The sequence below is a fragment of the Hemitrygon akajei genome, chromosome 25 (genome assembly GCF_048418815.1).
Source record: "Hemitrygon akajei chromosome 25, sHemAka1.3, whole genome shotgun sequence".
NCBI lineage: Eukaryota > Metazoa > Chordata > Chondrichthyes > Myliobatiformes > Dasyatidae > Hemitrygon > Hemitrygon akajei.
The window spans coordinates 41,782,286-41,801,967 of record NC_133148.1 but is presented as its reverse complement, the minus strand read 5'-3'; the positions used below and the strand labels follow the sequence as shown (position 1 = coordinate 41,801,967).

Below are 19,682 nucleotides of genomic sequence, written 5' to 3'. Positions count from 1 at the left end.
AGACCCCCACCACCCTGGCCTTTTTCTCACTGCTGCCATCAGGACGAAGGTACAGGGGCCACAGGGCTCTCACACCACTGGGCTCAGGAATAATTATTAACCCTCAACCATCGGGCTCTTGAACCAAAGGGGATAGCTTCACTCACCTTCACTTACCCCATCATTGAAATGTTCCCACAACCTATGGACTCACTTTCTGTTCTATTTATTTATTTATTATTAATTCTTTCTTTCTGCATTTGCACAGTTTGTTGTCCATTGCACACTGGTTGAACCTCTAGTTGGGCAGTCTTTCAATGATCCTGATATGCTTGTTATTCTGCTGATTTATTGAGTATGCCCACAAGACAGTAAATCTGAGGCTGCACGTGGTGACGTTTATGTATAATGAACGATGAACTTTGATGTAAGGTCACAAACAGGAGAATATCTGCAGATACTGGAAATCTAAGGCAAAACACACAAAATGCTGGAAGGACCCAGCATGTCAGCCAGCACCTTTGGAAATGAATAAACAGTCAATATTTCAGGCCCTGGTGAAGGGTCTCATTCTGAGAGCTCGGCCGATTATTTATTTCCATAGGTGCTGCCTGACCTGGTGAGTTCTTGAGGTATTTTGTGGTGATTTGATTTAAATCACTAGGAGAGGAGCCACCGGACAAATCTTTCCTTTCCACTCGGGAAAGGAGAGCGGGCAAGAGTGAGGGGAGAAACGGCATCCCCCCCTTAAAAGGACTTTGATGGGGAGAAATTTATGAGGAATGTGAGGTGAGGGCAGGGATGGGAGTAACTAGACTTCTCCACCAGTGGTCTAGCATGGGAGCAATGGGCCAAGTGGCCTCACGAGCAATGACTCCTGACTCAGGGATGTTGATTCCACCGAGGTGAGAGGAGGGCGGATCAACAGTGTTCTGGCTAATCTGGTTCAGACGGTGATTTACTCTGCTGATAACATGACAGATTTACCCTTGTTTGCTTGTGCCACCAGATGGCCACTTAATCCGGGGGCCAAGTGCTATTTACCTCATTCGGGGGAAAAATATATAAAAATATTTCTTGAAAGGCATGGCTGTTTAATCAGAGTGAGGATAAAGAGATGCATTGTAGTTAGATTAATTATCTGTTATCCCTGCCTATTCGTTTAGATTAGCCTTCCGTCTGCCAATGGCTCGGCACTTAACCCCTTCATTGCCAAAATCGTATGCACATCTGCCCGCCGGCCACTTGCTTCCAGATGTGCTTTTCCAGTGCTCGACGTCAGCTACGCCCCCAGCGTTCCTGCTTCTTCTCAGCCGCAGGTTGACCTTCTGGAGTTGAGGAAGAAGGAGGCACCAGTGAACAGCGCGACCAAGGGCTGCATCCCCCAAGTGCGTTTCTGCTACAATTGATCAACATCCTTGTGACCACCCTCGTCACTTTGCACGCACTATAGTGGGCGAGCATGGCGGTTAGCGCGAGGCTTGGGTTTCGGAATTTGGAGTTCAGTTCCATCATCATACGTAAGGAGTCTGTCCATCCTCCCCGTAGAAAGTGTGGGTTTCCTCCGGGTGTTCCAGTTTCCTCCCACTGTCCTGAGACGTACTGGTTAGTAGTTTAATTGTTCATTGTAAATTGTCCCGTGATTAGGCAGGGGTTAAATCAGGAGTTGCTTGACGGCGTGACTCAAAGGGCCAATTCTGCGCTATATCTCTAGATAAACAAACTCAATCAAAGTTATGTTCATGTAAGTTTTCATGTGAACGCTGCTTGTATGAAGCTGCTGGAAGGAGGGTTTTCTTTGCACCTGTGCATGTATGGACTTGTGCAGATGACAATAAACTTGACTTTGATTTTGACATAACTTATGCAGATTAATATGGAGGATCTGCAGCATTATCAAAGACAACATTTCTTATGAGGGACATTAAACTGAGGTCATACTTCAGCTCCCTTTTTCTTTTTTTTCTGGTAGTAGCATTATTATCCTCTGTTACTAAGTGTATTCACAGTCTGGGAGTTTGACTGTCCTGACTTATACTCTCTATACTGTGTGGTGGTTGGTCTGGAGTTGTTGTTTTTTTTTCTTGTGTTGTGGGGCTTGGGGAGGACACTAAGCTCACTTGTCTTTAATTTAGGTGCTTTTTTGTTAAATTCTCTTCCTTTGTAGCATATTGTTATTGTATGCTTAATCTTGCACTGTATTAATGCTCCCCACTGGGATTTGGGGTTTTTAATTTTGTAAAATGTTTTGAAAAACTAATAAAATAAAAAAAAAACTGAGGTCATACTTTCCCACTCTGGAGGAAGAACAAGTTCCCATGGCCCAGCAGGGCAACTCCCCCCATTGCTGTGGCCGATACTCATCTCTCAACCAGCTTCAAACAAACTGCTCCCCCCTGAGCCCCCTCCCCCTCTCCTCCAGATCTTCCTACACCCACCCCAGGCTTCCACCACCCTGCTTCCTTCCCCTCCTCCACCTACAAGGGGGAAAAATTTCAGGTGTTGGCAGGAACGTATAGAGGGTATGTCAGAGGCAGGTTCTTTACAGAGCATGGTGGGTACGCAGAACGTGCTGACAGGGGTGGAGGTAGACGCAGATACATTAGGAATGTTTAAGAGAATCTTAGCTAGATACATGGATAATAGAAAAATGGAGGGCTATGTGGGAGGAAAGGGGTAAATTGATCTTCGAGTAGGTTAAGGGATAGACACAACATCTTGGGCCAAAGGGCCTGTAGTGTGCTGTAAGGTCCATGTTCTATGCATTCTATCTGGCCAGCACCCATACACTCCTCCCAATGATTCACCTCCCCCCAATGTTCCCATCTGCCCTCCCCACCTCCCTTATCTGATTCAAAGTACAAAGTTCAAGGTAAGTTTATTATCAAAGTACATATATGTTACCATATACCACCCTGAGATTCATTTTCTTGTGGGCATTTACAGTAAATACCCAGAATGCCCTCTCACATTACGTTCAGTATGTAACACACCGGGGAGTTCAACAGCAACCGGTAAGGGTCAAAATCTGCATAAATACATAACATATCCCCCTGCCCTTATTTTAAGGGTCTCTTCTGCCTCCCAAACACAGACCAGCTGAAAAACTATTAGCATTCAATAGAGTAATCATCAAGTTCAACCAACAGCAAAAAAACATTTTTTTCTATAAACTAGGGAAAGAGGGTTGACTGCCTTGATTCTCAGACATAACCCTGCCCCATGTGCTGAGGGTTAGTCACTAAGCCAGAAATTCAATCTGTCTGATCCTGAGAATCCCTTGGTGAGGTATGTATAGAACTTGGTTTGGGTACTTCATTGTCAGTAGGGCACTTACTTACTGCCTGCTACATTGTGGGCATTTAGGGCAACAATGAAGGTCCTCCATCTCTGACTCCCATATAGTTGCACACAGATTCAGAAGGTTTCTTCATTTTCTTTGACCAGTTGGGGTTGTTAGCCCTGAGCTGAACCCTCGAACCTGGAGGACCGGTGGACCCCTCTTAGTCTGACCTCTACCCTTTGACCAGTTTGTCATGGGTGACCCTACCAAGAGCCAAAGCATAAAGCCCTGATTCCAGCCAACATTGCTCTCCGGGTCATTGTGGCACGCAACCTTCCAAACCCAAGGACAAAGATGTGGCCCTCTTGGGGGATTGTCAGTAGGGTGCACCTCAGAAAGTACAAATGATGAGGACAAATGCCTTGCTGATTATGGACTGGCGTGTGATGAGACTGACCACCAAGCAGTTCATTTGAATTTCTGGGGATGGAGTCCCCACTTGCCTGTTAACTAGCAGTCATATCTGTATTTCTTTTGGTTTTGTTTTGGACCAGATGATGCAGTCAGAGTTTGTTCCAGAAGTCCCACCATGAACAGGGTGGCAAGCTTCCTCTCAGATTCCACTTTGAGACCTTTCACCTCTTCCACAGACAAAGCTACTCCAGTCCATGAACTCTCCTTGTTGGCAGTGAGACTGGACAGCAGTGGTTTCACACCCATAATTACTTTTTGCAGTATTCCTAAACTATCAAACTTTTTATTAATCTCCTTACTATCTTCTCATGGTGGAATGGGAACAAAATGGTTTCCAATCTCATGAAACAGGAGATGGGAGCCTCTTCTCCAGACCAACAAGTCACTCCTGTTCTTACGTGAGGCAGACCACTGACTACCAGAGAGACTACCTGGTCTACTTAAGTTAATTGAAAGCTATTGACTGAACCGACTGGATGACACTGATTCTTCACCTTGCAGCTCTTCAACCATTGATGCTGGTCTAGATAGACTTTTCTCCAGGCTGAAGAACTCTTTGATCCCCAATGAAGGTTCGGTCAGGACTGCCTCCTGGGGAGCTTGCTTGTCAGCTTCCGATATGAAAAAGGTATCTCTGTTTGGACAACAACGTTGCATTCTACACCTTCTTTAAGGGTTTCTGATCGCTTCCTCCACCACTTTGCCCTTCTTGGACGTCCAGCAGCATTTTATCATCAAAGGCCTGTCAGCTCTATTAGACTAGTGGGGCCAGCAGGAAACTCTTCAGTACAGGAATCACATCGCCTCCACTCACCAAAAATATGTTTGCCATCACCAAACTCTCTCCTAAAGTGCTTAACCCCTGTAGCCTAGTTCCCTTCCTTATCTAGCATCTCTGTCACGCAGGACTTTGTCTCTGCCATGCTGATCAAAGGTTTTTGATGTTATTATGTGCCCACTTAAAATTCTCCACAAATAATTTCATTCTCTTTCCTCTCCAATGTATTTCCAGACCGTCAGCTATTGGAGGTACCTGTCACATGACAGACATCACCAAAGCTTTGGCACTGAGGACTGAGTACAACATCAAGATCGTCTTTCTTTATTCTCTCCTGTAGATCTGCAATTCTTTGCTTGAGAAATGCTCTGTCAAAACCTAAAGCCTCATCTTTCTCGGATCCACCCAGTGCTGAGCTTGTGCCAGAGATGGGACACAAGGATGCAGGGATGCATGCCGATTTTCAGAGTCCCAGATGACTTCACTGGCATATTTTTCCAAAAGACATGCTGGCTTCTACTTTGCATTTGGGTACTCTGACTTCTAGCAGCTTTTCCTTGGAATATCTATCATGCCACACATTTGTATTGTATCATTTAATTGATACAATCCATTCTTCAATCCATTCTTTTTTATCCATGATGCACTGATGCTCAGCAGCCACCTCTGTCTCTCCATGAAGGATCTGGGCTTAACAGCCAGCTTATCGGTGACTTCCTTCATACGGCCCAGTTCTCTGGTGAATAACTCTGCAAGTTTCTTCAAAACCTCAAGTACATTTTGAGCCAGCTGAGCGGCCCAAAAGCACTGGATAACTATCTTTAACAAAGTACGGTTGGAGTCTTTTTCTCTGTTCGTTAATCTCCACGGTAACACGTACCACTCCCCTCACTGGAACAAGCTCACCAGAGTGCGTCTTTAAAGTCAACCTTGACCCTTCTCAGGTGAGATGCTTCAATTTCTCCTTGTTAACTGTCTCTGACACCAGTGATACTGCAGCACTGTACCCACCTGCATCCTCACCCAACCATGGGGTCAACCATGCAGATAAAACAGGCAGAGCTTCTTCAACCACAGAGTGAGAGACATTCAGTCCATCCTCAGCATACTCATCTTGTTCACGTGCCTTTTGTTTTTCTAAAAGTTATTTGGCCTAATCTCAAATAATAACGAGGCAGCCTGCAGAGAAATCATCTCTCTGATAACGTATGCAGGTTAATATAGAGGATCAGCAACATTATCCAAGATGACGTTTCTTTTGATCTAATAGAGATTTACAAAATTTTGAGAGGCATAGATAGAGTGGACAGAGAGTATCTTTTCTCAGCGTTGAAACGTCCAGTACCAGAGGGCATGGGTTGAAGGTGAGAGGACGTAGGTTCAAAGGGGATATGAGGGGTAGGTTTTTTTTTTACTCAGAGTGCCTGGAATGTACTGCCTGGTATGGTGGTAGAGGCAAGTACATTAGAGGCTTTTAAGAAACGTTCAGATAGGAACATGGATGAAAGGAAGATGGAGGAATAGTGAGGGATCAGTGTTTGGGCGCATTTGGTTCACTTTTTATCTGTTTCAGCACAGTGTTGTGGGCTGAATGGCCTGTTCCTGTGCTGTACTGTTATATCATCCGTGTTCTAGGAGAGGGCAGAGATGCTGGAACATTGGGGGCCCGAGGACGGAAGGGGGTTAGCCCACTGAGCAGATCCAGCACGAATGTGAGGGAGAGAAACTGACGGCCCATTCTCACACAAACAGGAAGAAAGAGTGAGTTATCTACGGCTGGTGATATTGACTTGAGTTGTGCAGACTGCCACGCACCCAGACAAGCGATGAGCTATTGTTCTTCGAGCCTTCTTTGGCCGTCATTGTAACAGACAGAAATGTTTACCGTTATTTCTCTTTTATTGTTTATTGCAATATCAGGCTGTACAAAATTACATTGAATATAAATACCAAACTACACAGCATTATAGAGATTGCACACTAGTAACACACACAAAATGCTGGAGGAGCCCAGCAGTTCAGGCAGCGTCTACGGGGAGGAATAAACAGTCGACGCTTCAGGATGAGAATCTTCATCAGGACTGGAAAGGAAAGCAGGCAGAGCCAGGATAAGAAGGACGGGCAAGTAGAAAGGTACAAGCTGGGAGATTGATGGTGAGATTAGGATTGGTACGGAGAGAAGAGTGGGCAAAGGGAGTGAGGTGGTAAAGCTGAGAGGACTAATGTCACATTGGGCATTTAGTACCTGCCAAATTGTACTCCTCCCCCTCCCCCTCCCCTCCCCTCCCCCAGATTTCTCCTTCTGGCTTCTCTCCCTTTTCTTTCCAATCCTGATGAAGTGCCTTCGACTCTTTATTCCTCTCCATACCTGCCTGACCTGCTGAGTTCCTCCTGCATTCTGTGTGTGTTACTCCGGATTTCTAGCATCTGCAGAATCTCTTATGCTTATGTCAGATCTTCTTCCATCTTTCTCTACCAAAGAGGACACAGTCCTAGTTTTCTCATGTTCTTGCAATCTCAAGACTCTGTTGGACATTGAAGTGTAGAATACTGCAAGTCTGATTCATTGGCGAGACCAGCGATGGGGGAGCTGCGTAGCCTCGGTTGTAGCAAGGACTGGGTCTCAAGCCATGGGCTTGCCTGTGCAGCAGTCCAGGAGAGGAGTCGCTGAGGCGGTGCGGCGTGACGTCCATGCTGGATCGGGGGCTGATCCCTCTTGTTGGTGCTGCCTTCGAGTGTTCGCTCGGTGAAAGACAAGTTGGATTGCATCCATGTCCGCGTTCGTCTGCGGACTGGTGAGAACTGCCAGTTCTTGCTGACAGCACCCAGCCACCATCAATTTACAGGAAATGTAACTAGGGACTTGAGCAATATATAGATTTTTTGTGTGACTGTATGTTCACTGATACCTTATATGTTCTTTATGTGCTTTGTGCTGTGTGTGACTGTTGGTACTGTGTTTTGTACCTTGATCCCAGAGTAACACCATTTCATTTGGCTGTATGGCTGAATGACAGTTAAACTTGAACTTGATCTTGAACATAAAGAAGCGTTAGTCTTACCTTATCCTCCACATTGACCTGAAAGTTCAAAGTAAATTTATTATCAAAGTACTTTATTCCACCCTTCCAGATATATTCCTCTGGTCCTTCCATTGCCTCCCTTCCCTTCTCTGCTACCTGCACTAACTTGCTGCTCTATCAGTTCTCATCAGCGACAAAAAGACAGAGACTTTTTCCCGACATTCTCTGTGTTCTTTAAATTTCGGATTTCCAACACTATCAGCTCTTTTGATTTTTGCAAATGCGCAGAATTTAGGCTTGAGGCCTTGTCAGCCCTGTGGGGATCAGGGTGCGTAGGGTCCGAGGTGAAGAGAAGTGAGCCAGGATTCAGGCAGACAATACAGGTAAATCTGAATAAATTTATGGAGAAAGAGAAGGAGAGGATCTTGACAAATTTAAAAAAAGGGAAATATATTTCAGACAGAAGGAAAATCAGAAAAGCTGGAAGCACTCAGCAGATCAGGCAGCAGCTGTGGAGAGAGAAATGGTCCATATTTCAGATTTGTGACCGTTTATCAGAACTGGGATAGAAAGATCATCTTCAGTAGGAGAGAGATGTCTCTGCATGCGCTGGCCTGTCGCTCACTGCTCCCAAGGGAAGGTCCTTGCATTCGAGTGATCTCTCACTCTTCCTCAATGGTGCTGGTGCAAGGTTTAATCGACACGGATTGTAGATTCAGACTCTAAGTCAGGTTTATGATGTGTTTCTAGTTTCTAGTTCTGGCCACTCTTTACTGTTACGACTTCTGGGTGATTTTTGAATGGGGCAACCTGCAGGTAACTTAGAAGAATTTAGAAACTCACTGGAATTTAGAAGATTGAGGGGGGATCTTATTGAAATGTATAAAATTCTAAAGGGATTGGACAGGCTAGATGCAGGAAGATTGTTTCCGATGTTGGGGGAAGTCCAGAACGAGGGGTCACAGTTTAAGGATAAAGGGGAAGCCTTTTAGGACCGAGATGAGGAAAAACTTCTTCACACAGAGAGTGGTGAATCTGTGGAATTCTCTGCCACAGGAAACAGTTGAGGCCGGTTCATTGGCTATATTTAAGAGGAAATTAGATATGGCCCTTGTGGCTAAAGGGATCAGGGGGTATGGAGAGAAAGCAGGTACAAGGTTCTGAGTTGGATGATCAGCCATGATCATACTGAATGGCGGTGCAGGCTCGAAGGGCCAAATGGCCTACTCCTGCACCTATTTTCTATGTTTCTATGTTTCTAATGAACACTGAGCTGAACTGAATATGCCTTTTGATTTTGTGTTTTATATCCTACGTTTTCGCTCTTCGTATTTTGTTGCCACTTGCGGGGTTTTTTTTGTTTGGGGGTGAGATGGGGCTTGGTGTTTTTCTTTGGGCAGTTTGGTTCCATGAGGGTTCTTCTTGTTTCGTGACTGTCTGCGGGGAAGACGAGTTTCAGAGTTGTATACTGCACCCGTACTGCGATAAATAAAATGCAATTTGAACTTTGAACAAAGGGGATCCTCTGCTAGGATGAGCCGAAATGACTTGACAAGGGCAGTTATCAGCACGTTAATCGCCTGCGCCTGTTTAGTGAGTTGTTAACAATTAGGTTGTCAGACCTCAGACTGGAGCAATTAATGGTCAGTACTGCCCAGTCTGGGGAAAAAAAAATTCCTGGATTTCACAGGTCTGTGACACAAATGAGGAAATGGTCACAATATACAAAAATGTTGCAGATACTGGAAATCCATCAAGTTCAAGCGAAAGTTTCTTGTCATCTAACCATACATGTATACTACCAACTGAAACAAATTTCCTCTAGACCGCTGTGCACTGACACAACATACATCACGCACAGCACACAAACCTAAACGTTATACTACAAATAAATTAACAGAATATAATTCAAAATGCACATAGCAAAAGTGGGTAGTGTAGGTAAACATAAACAGCGCGCTGTCCGAGTGACGAGACCTCGGTGGTGACAGGGTATTCATTAGTCTCAGAGCTTGAGGGAAGAAGCTGTTACCCCCTCCAGCAGTCATACTCCTGATGCTCCTGTACCTTCTGCCTGATGGTAGTGGGTCAGAGAGATGGTAGATGGGTGGTAGAGTCCTCAACAATGCCTTGGGCCCTTTGCTCCTGGTAAATATCACAAGCAGGGGGGAGGGAGACAGCGATCATCCTCTCGGCAGTTTTCAATGCCCTCTGTAGGATCTTACGGTCCGATGCTTTGCAGCTTCCGCACCACACAATGATGTGGCCAGAGAGGACGCTCTCGGCCGTGGTCCTGAAGACAGTTATTAGAATGCGGCAGAGAGCACCGCACGCCTCAGCCTCCTCAGAAGAATCTTGAGCAACACACGCATAATGCCGCAGGAACTCAGCAGCTCAGGCACAACCTATGGAGGGGAAAGAGCGGTCAGTGTTTCAGGCCGAGATGCTTCATCAGGACTGCAAAGGAAGGGGGCAGAAGCCAGGATACGACAGTGCGAGGGAGGGGAAGGAGGAGTGCAAGCTGCCAGGTTCGCGCTGAGAGGGGGAGTGGTATGGATAGAGTAGGGGGCAGTGGCATTGGAACAAGTGAGTGGAGTGATAAAGTTGCAGGTTGTTCTCCTATCAACAGTTAGTATCTGCCAGCTTGTACTCCTCCCTTCCCCCTCCAACCTTATTCTGGCTTCTGCATCCCTTCCTTTCGACCCTGAGGAAGAGACTCAGCTCAAAATGTTGCCTGTTTACTCTTTTCCATCGATGCTGCCTGACCTGCTGTGCTCCTCCAGCATTTTGTGTGTGTTGTTCCAGATTTCCAGCATCTGCAGAATCTCTTGTCTTTACTCCTTTCCATAGATGCTGCCTGACCAGCTGAGCTCCTCCAGCGCCATCGGGGAGGGGAAAAAGAATGATCGAAGTTCCCGGTCGAGACCCTTCATCAGGACCAAGATCTGAGATCTGTATCAAAGGGGCTGCACACTGAAACCTTAACTGCCTGATCTGCTGAGTGCTTCCAGTGACTTCTATTGAGGAAATTGTCAGGGGAACCACCTTTCCAAAACACTTCAAAATTGGGCAACAGTTTAGTAAGCTGGTTTTTCAAATGAGTTGTAGGGGAAGTATAGATGTTCTGTGGAGAATGTTCTAAGTGATTGAATCACTCATTGTCTGGTATGGAGGGTGTTATTACTGCACAGGATCGAAATAAGCTGCAGAGCATTGAAAACTCAAGCAGCACCATCGTGGGCACCAGCCTCCCCAGCATCGAGGACTCCTTCAAAAGGCGATGCCTCAAAAAGGTGGTATCCATCATTAACGACCCCCATCACCCAGGGCATGTCCCCTTCTCTTTGTTACCATCAGGAAAGAGGTACAGAAGTCTGAAAGCACACACTCAACAATTCAGGAACAACTTCTTCCCCTCTGCCATCAGAATTCTGAATGAACATTGAGCTCACGAACGTGACCGCAGTAATTTCCCTTTCTCTTTTTGTTCTACTTATTCAATTTAATTTATCTTACATATATACTTTTAACTGTAATTTAGACTTTTTATTATTATGTATCACAACGCACTGCTGCATGAAACAAATTTCACCTGCCGGTGATATTAAACCTGATTCTGGCCTTGAAAGGGTTAATTGTTTGTGTCTGTTCAATATTGGCAGACAAATCTGATGTAAATGAACGGGCGGGGAGCAGTGATAATTGATCTAACTACAAAGCTTTCCATTATCCATGCTCTGATTACACAGCCTTCTCTCTAAACAGGCATCGACCCTGGGAAGCAGAATTCCTAATTTAATTAAACCCCACCCACATCTTCATCAGACAGACACCTGCCAACATGGAAACACTAGGCAGATGGTACCACCATCTTCACCCACTCAAGGGCAGTGGGCAATGGGGAGATGCATCCCATGAGGCTGGGTAGTTGCTCTGTGCAGTCAGTGCCCGGCTCTTCAGAGGACGATGAAGCTGGTTGGCGTGATGCCGAGGGGCTGGAATGAGGGTGACACAGGCCTAAAGGAGAACCTGTCTGCCTCCCGTGCCATGACAGTCATCTTCTCTGAAGGGACTTAAAGATCATCCTCTCTCCACAGACACTGTCTGACCTGCTGAATGTTTCCAGCAGACTCTGCTCTAATCAGTGAATACGATGGACAAATCTCTGGGAAGGAATTGTCTACCCAGACCTCGGTCATTCTAATGGAATGTTCTTGCTTTAACTGCACTGACAACGACTGGAAATCGCCCTGGTCTGAAAGGTTAGAGACTGAAAAGTGTGAAATCATTCAGTAATGGTTTTGATATTCAGGGGAAGTCATTCCAACTGAGAAACTGGACTGGGCACTTCCCAATGAGCTAGGTCAAGAGTTGTACACCTAACGACACCAGCCCTCACACACCAGCGTCCCAGGTTCAGATTCACATATTTATCACATGTACATCGTTCGTGTTAACAGCCAGCACAACATAAGGCCCCCACCACACGTTCCGTCTCCAGCATAGCATACCTAGAATGTTCAATAGGACCACAACAATGGGAAGAGAAGACCCTTTCCTACCCACTCACCCTCAGACCACCCCGACACAGCCAGTGCTGGTATATAGTGGGACACTGCAGTCCCCAGAGATCCGTCTCAAAGAAACCAGGAGCTTGCCGAGTCAGAGGACATGGAGAGGCCCACTGGGTCATTTTCCAAGTCAGCTCCAAACATCTACAGAATGGAGATGGTCTAATGGCGAGCTGATAGTTTCTCATCCATTGTTCCCTTCGTCTTCTAGCGGGATAACTCCCAGAACCAGAAACCTCCAGCCTCTGACCTCTTGCTTGATGTCCCCCCACCACTGGTGGTTCTGCCACTAGCAATCAAGGTCCTAAATTCTGGAAGTCCCCCTGTAGATCTCTGTTTAAGTCGCTGCTTTAGACAAGGCTTAAATACTTGGTCGTAGAGCCCATGGAGAGACACGGCACAGAACCAGGGGCTTTAGCCCAGTGAGTCCAAACCAATCGTCAACTAGTCGTTCACTCTAACCCCATCTTCCCACATTCCCATAAGTTTCCTCACATGGATTTCAGCCCCAGGTTGTTTAAAGTTTGGACTCTTCTCAATGGAGCATCGAAGTTTTGCAGGGCAATTTTATAAAATTATAGGCCAAACTGACAGTCTTTTTCCCAGAGTGGAAATATCAAATAAATCCGTAAAAAAAATCATAAGATGTACAGTCCTGTGCAAAAGTCTCAAGCACATATCTAAGCCAGGGTGCCTGAGGCTTTTGCAAAGTACTGTAGTAATTTTATGTACTGCTGCCACTAAAAACACAAATTTCATGACAGATGTGAGTGATGATAAACCTGATTCTGATCTGGGTCTCTGTTGTGGACTGAGAGTGGGAAGGGGGCAGGGAGAGGGGGATCATGGTTGGGAAAAGGGGAAGGGAGAGGGAGGAAGTGCAAAGCACCAGAGAGACGTTCTGTAATGATCAATAATTGTTTGGAATTAAATGACCTTGCCTGGTGTCTCAGGGCTGGGTGTATCTACACCCCCACCACCCCCGCCCCAATCCCTGACACCTGTCCCACACCCCTCCCACAGTTCTCCACCCTCACCATTCCCAAAATCTGTTGCTCCTGCCAGGTTTACAAACTCGCTTTCCGCTCCATGTTGACAAATACAAAAGTTTTAGACCTCCTGGCTCTCTCTCTCTCTCTCTCGCTATATATATATACCTAAGACTTTTTCACAGTACTAAAGGAGCAGAGCTAGACCATTCAGCCCATTGATTCTGCTCCACTATTCCACAATGGCTGATTTATTATCTCTCTCAGCCTTCTCCTGGCTTCTTGCAGTAACTCTTGATGCCCTGATGACTCAAGAATCTATCGACCTCTGCTTTAAATATACCCAATGACTTGCCCTCCTCAGCCGCCTGTGACAACGAATTCTGAAGATTCACCACCTTCGAGCTAAAAATAAACCCTCCTCATCTCTGTTCTAAATGGATGCCCCTGTATTTGGAGGCTGTGCCCTCTGGTCCTGGACTCTCCCACTTCTGGAAACATCAAATCCAGAGGGTGTTGTTCTAACGTGATGATGGGAAGTTTAAAGGAGTGTTACAGGCGAGGTTTGAGAGTGGTGCATGCCTGGAGTGCACTGCCGCGGTGGTGGGGGGGGGGGGGTGTTGGAGAAGGTGGCAGCAGGTAAAATGGTAAAGTTTCAGAGGCATTTAGACAGGCTTATGAATTGGGAGGGAATGGAGGGCCACGTGGAGTCATATAGGATTAGTGTGAATTGTCATCATGGTTGCACACACAAGATGGGCCAAATGGCCTGTACTATTCTATGTTCTAGGTACATCCAAGGGACAATCTCAGTGGCCAATCAGCCCACCAACCCACCAACCCACTTACCTTTGGAATGTGGGAAGAAACCCACGTGGTCACAAGGATAACGTGCAAACTCCACATGGACAGCACTGGAGGCAGCCAAGAGTTACATAGAAACATAGAAACATGGAAAACCTACAGCACAATAAAGGCCCTTCGGCCCACAAAGCTGTGTCAAACCTGTCCTTACCTTAGAAATTACCTAGGGTTACCCATAGCCCTTTATTTTCCTAATCTCCATGTACCTATCCGGGTCTCTTAAAAGACCCTATCATATCCGCCTCCACCACTGTTGCCAGCAGGTCATTCCACGCACTCACCACTCTCAGTGTAAAAAAAACTTACCCCTAACATCTCCTCTGTACCTACTTCCAAGCACCTTAAAACTGAGCCCTCTCATGCTAGCCGTTTCAGCCCTGGGAAAAAGCCTCTGACTACCCACACAATCAATGCCTCTCATCATCTTATACACCTCTATCAGATCACCTCTCATCCTCCATCGTTCCAAAAAGAAAAGGCCAAGTTCACTCAATCTATCCCAATCCAGGCAACATCCTTGTAAATCTCCCCTGCACCCTTTCTATGGCTTCCACATCCTTCCTGTAGTGACGTGACCAGAACTGAGCACAGTACTCCAAGTGGGGTCTGACCAGCATCCTACCAGTTGAGAGACTACAGCTCAACTCACTGTACTTCTGTCCTGTCAAAGCTCAAAGTTTAAAATACATTTATTATCTAAGTATATCTGTATACTTGAGATACTTGTATATACAATCTTGAGATTCCTCTTCTTCCAGGGTTATAAGATAAAGGGATGCAACTGAACCAGTTAAAAAACACTTTCACAATAAAGGCCATGAAGCACCCAATGTGCAAGATAAAGAACAAATTATGGAAACAATACAAAAATAGTAAACAAATAGCACAGAGAACATGTATCGCAGATTCCCCGAAAGTTAGTCCACAGTCACAGAGACAGTTCAGCACTGCGGTAAGTGGAGGCTGCAGGCCACAGCCATGGTTCCTGTCTTGCCACCTCATTGAGGGTGTCAGTGCCCTGAATTGTTTGACTGTGCTTATGTAGAGCATTATGGGAGATTGGTCAACATACTGAGGGTCAAAGGCCTTGAGTCACTTGGGTAATAAGGTGGGATAGGCATGGCAAAGAGTTGATTTTGATAAATTGAAAGACCAATTGTCAACAACTGTAGCAGAGGGGAATTTTAAAACATTTGAGACCGCGATTTGCAGAGTTCTGCAATTGATTACATCTCAGATGTTGGTTGGTTCTTTCCAGCATGCACAGATTTCAATGAACAAGCTCGGGAAACTCAGGACGCAAATATCGAGAGGCACCCGAGAAGAAGCGGCAGTTTATGGCTGTGGTGTGATTATGTCAGTGAGAAAATCAGGAGGTCACAAAGGTCAGGACTGGCGAGGCTGGGAAGTTTATTACCAGCATTTATTCCATATTTACCAGAATTAACCTTTGGAAGAAGATGTCCTTCCCTTCCACCCCAACTCAGAACCAAAAGGGGAAGTTTATTTTTGTTTCAAGGTCTTTCCCTGAAACCCTCAAAGTATAATTAGAATTTATACATTGCCAATGTTATAAATATTATCACACTGGAAATGTGCTGATGCAAGGAAATGAAGCCAATCGGTATCAGATAGATCATGGTTTCGTTTTTGACTTGTCATAAAGCAACGTGTAGAACCACGGTTCACAAGACTGAATTTTTATTCCTGTTTGATTTTCTCATCAGCCGCAGAGTGCTGACTCATTCTGGCAAAGTTTTATTGAGGCCCTGACAGCCTGTCACTAAGCTAGCCTGCAGCTCTGAGTCAGCATGATTCAAGCCCCACTTGTCACACCAAACTAGACGGTAGCTTAACGGTTAGTTACCAGGTCAGCATCCAAGAACCCAGACCACTGACTGAGAGGCAGGAGTTCAAATCCCACCGTGAACTTAAACATAAGACTCTTGAGATAATTAAATAAAGTGAAATAATTAACTAAATCTAGAAGATATTTGCCCACGAGCCGGATCCACATCGGATTTTTGGGGCAAGTGGTCCTGGGTTCGAATCCGGCTGGCTCCTTGCATGCTTCCCGTCTATGCTGGGTTGAGCATTGAGCTAGCAACTCAGCCTCGTAAAGAAACAGCAAGGTGTGGAGAGGAACGACGACATCACAAGCTTTCCACACCCCACGGCAATCAAGGGCCACTCACGGCTGATTTGAACTGCAGGCCCAATAAAGCACGACACATTTGAGAACGGGAAATAAATCACTGACCACAGCTCATCAAAAACAGTAGTGCGATCGCTCAGGCCCAGTATGACATTCTCGAAAAGGATGTCAGGGTGGATTCCCACACCTGTTTAGCGTGGGGAGGCTGATGTACAGGCAACCACCACACGGTCCTTGACAGATGGGGACCAGGGTCCAGTGGCCTGGATTGCAAAGCGACAGGGAACCCTTCACTGCTGCAGGGTGAGAATTTCAATTTAATCCAGGCAAAAAGTGTATTGGAAAATTAGAAATATATATCAGCAGAACTTCTGCATGAAAAGTATGGTACTCTCCTTCACGGTGATTTGCAAGAGTACTGCTTACACCTGCCATCACTGAAAAAGGATCTTCAGAATTGATTCAAGGGTTTGAACACTCTGGAAGTTCTGGAGTGGGTAATTAACCCATTTCTGTGCAAGGTGGAAGAACAGGAAGAGAGCTTGCAAGAAGAAATTATTAAAATTCAGAATGATGAAAAATCAAAGATGCTTTTCAAAACTGACGGCTTTTGTAGTATGTGGCTACAGTGTCATGAATTTTCTTGGTCTTTGGGGAAGAGCCAAACTGCTCTTCATTTCATTTCCATCATCCTACCTTGGTGAAAGAGGCTGCAGACAGTGAATCACATACTCACAACGAAACAGAAACTGCTTGGACATTGTCACGCTTGAGGACTTAAGACTTTTTTCTGGCACAGCTCGAGCCACATACTTCAACTCTTGTTAAAAGCCATCAAGCTCAAAGAACACATTGATATCAAAGCTGCTGTACAGCGCACAGGAACTGAGTAAACTTGGTTTAAGGACAGATAAAAATTGAAAGCAGAATAATTTTTCTCATGTTAACTTATGGTAGACATACTTATACGCTGTTGGGGTGTCAGAAAGTATCTTGTGTCTAAGAGGTAAAATAAACAACTGCGCTGTGAGAAGGACGTGGTGGACCACTCACAGAATCTTTCCTCCAAAGACAACCAATTGAAAAATAAAGTGGTCACTGTGGCTCTGGCAGAGTGTGGCACACACACACACACACAAAATTATATATATATACAACAGTTGAATTAAATAAGTAGTGCAAAAATAAAAAATTAAGTAGTGAGGTAGTGTTCATGGGTTCAATGTCCATTCAGAAATCAGATGGCAGAGGGAAAGAAGCTGTTCCTGAATCGTTCAGTGTGTGCCTTCAGGCTCCTGTCCCTCCTTCCTGATGGTAACGATGAGAACAAGGCATATCCTGGGTGAAGGGGCTGTTTTCGCTGAAGCAAAGGAGGTTGACAGGAGACTTTACAGAGATTTATAAGGTCTCCATGGTAACGGAGTGGTTAGTGTGACGCTATTACAGCTCGGGACATCGGAGCTCTGAGGGCAGTCCTGGTGTCTGTATATTCTCCCAGTGGAATACGATGGACTTTTCTGGGTGCTCTACTTTCCTCTCATAGTCTAAAGACATACCAGCTAGTAGGTTAATTGGTCATTGTAAATTGTCCCATGCTTAGGCTAGGGTTAAAATGGGGGTTGCTAGGCAATGTAGCTCAAAGGGCCAGAGGACTTATTTTGCGCTCTATTGATAAATCAATAAATAAGATGATCAGAGATTTAGATAAGGGCATAGGTCATAGGTGCTTTTGCAGAGTAAGAGAGACTAATGCATTTTATTCTTCCTAATTCCCATCAATTCCCCCCAGGTATCTATAACCCACCGGAGACCCAGGGGTCAACTTGCAGTGGCCAATTAAACCACCAACCCACAAGTCTGTGAACATGGATTGAAACGTTACAGCCCGCTGAATCTCTGGTTAAGTCACACTTTGAGTACAGTGTTCAGTTCCAGTCACCTCATTATAGGAAGGTGGTGGAAGCTTTAGAGAGGGTGCAGAGGAGATTTACCGGGATGCTGTCTGAATTGGAGAGCATGTCTTATGAGGTTATATTGAACACACTTGGGCTTCTACAGGGAAAGGTTGGGAGAGCTAGAGCCTCATCCACCAAACGCAGAATTCCCGGTGGCCGTCCATTTTAATTCCTGTTCTAACAGGAGTGAGACCACTCTCTGGGTGGAGGAGCAACACCTTCTATTCCATCTGGGTAGCCTCCAACCTGATAACATAAATGTTGATTTCTCCTTCTAGTACTTTCTTTTCCCTTTCCCTTCCCTCTTCTTCTGTTCCATTATATATATTGTTTGACGAAGCATTTTTGTTCGTTTATATAATTAACTACGAGTCATATGTAAAACTACATTAATTGCACACTACCACGTGATATGTGCGCACCTTGCTTCAGGTAAAGATGAAGTTAAGACACAAGAGGTACTGCAGACACTGGAAATCTAGAGCGATGTAAACAATATGGAGGAGCACAAGGTCAGGCAGCAACTGTGGATGGGAATAAACTGTTGGTGTTTCGGGCCGAGACCCTTCATCAGGACAAAGTTAAATGTACATTCCCAGAGTTCTGTGCTTTTCTTTGAGTTAGTTTAATATTATGAAGTTACAAAACATAATGTTCATGAGATTTGTGACACTTGTATATTTCAGAGAGTTAATGTACTCTCATTAACAGACATTCTTTACCCCTGATATCTGACTGACTCTCGACAGTAATTAAGGCCGCTCTGCCTTATTTTAGGTAGGGTTATAACGTTGTCATCTTGCAGCACCATTCCAACATCCAAGCCGGATCGGAGATCTCTGAGAGATTCTCCCTGATCACCATCCCACCTTTGATATCGATGCAGCTATAAAGAAGGCACGACAGCAGCTATACCCCATGAGGAGTTTGAGCTGCTTTGGTTTGTCACCAAAGGCACTCGCAAGTTTCCACAGATTTGCCGTGGAGAGCATTCTGACCGGCTGCATTACTGTCTGGAGGGGGATGCGTGCTGGCACTCCACAGGATCGAAGTGAGCTGCAGAGACTTGTAAACTCAGTCAGCTCCATCACGGGCACCAGCCTCCGTAGTAGATAGATAGATAGATAGATAGATAGATAGATAGATACTTTATTCATCCCCATGGGGAAATTCAACTTTTTTTCCAATGTCCCATACACTTGTTGTAGCAAAACTAATTACATACAATACTTAACTCAGTAAAAAATATGATATGCATCTAAATCACTATCTCAAAAAGCATTAATAATAGCTTTTAAAAAGTTCTTAAGTCCTGGCGGTTGAATTGTAAAGCCTAATGGCATTGGGGAGTATTGACCTCTTCATCCTGTCTGAGGAGCATTGCATCGATAGTAACCTGTCGCTGAAACTGCTTCTCTGTCTCTGGATGGTGCTATGTAGAGGATGTTCAGAGTTTTCCATAATTGACCGTAGCCTACTCAGCGCCCTTCGCTCAGCTACCGATGTTAAACTCTCCAGTACTTTGCCCACAACAGAGCCCGCCTTCCTTACCAGCTTATTAAGACGTGAGGTGTCCCTCTTCTTAATGCTTCCTCCCCAACACGCCACCAC

The 19,682-nt window shown here is 45.3% G+C and overlaps 1 pseudogene; it reads right to left on the bottom strand.

The window, feature by feature from the left end:
* Window positions 1-4,470: 4,470 nt before the first annotated feature.
* Window positions 4,471-6,377, bottom strand: LOC140716276 (eukaryotic translation initiation factor 4E transporter pseudogene; annotated as a pseudogene).
* Between the last annotated feature and the right edge of the window lie 13,305 nt (window positions 6,378-19,682).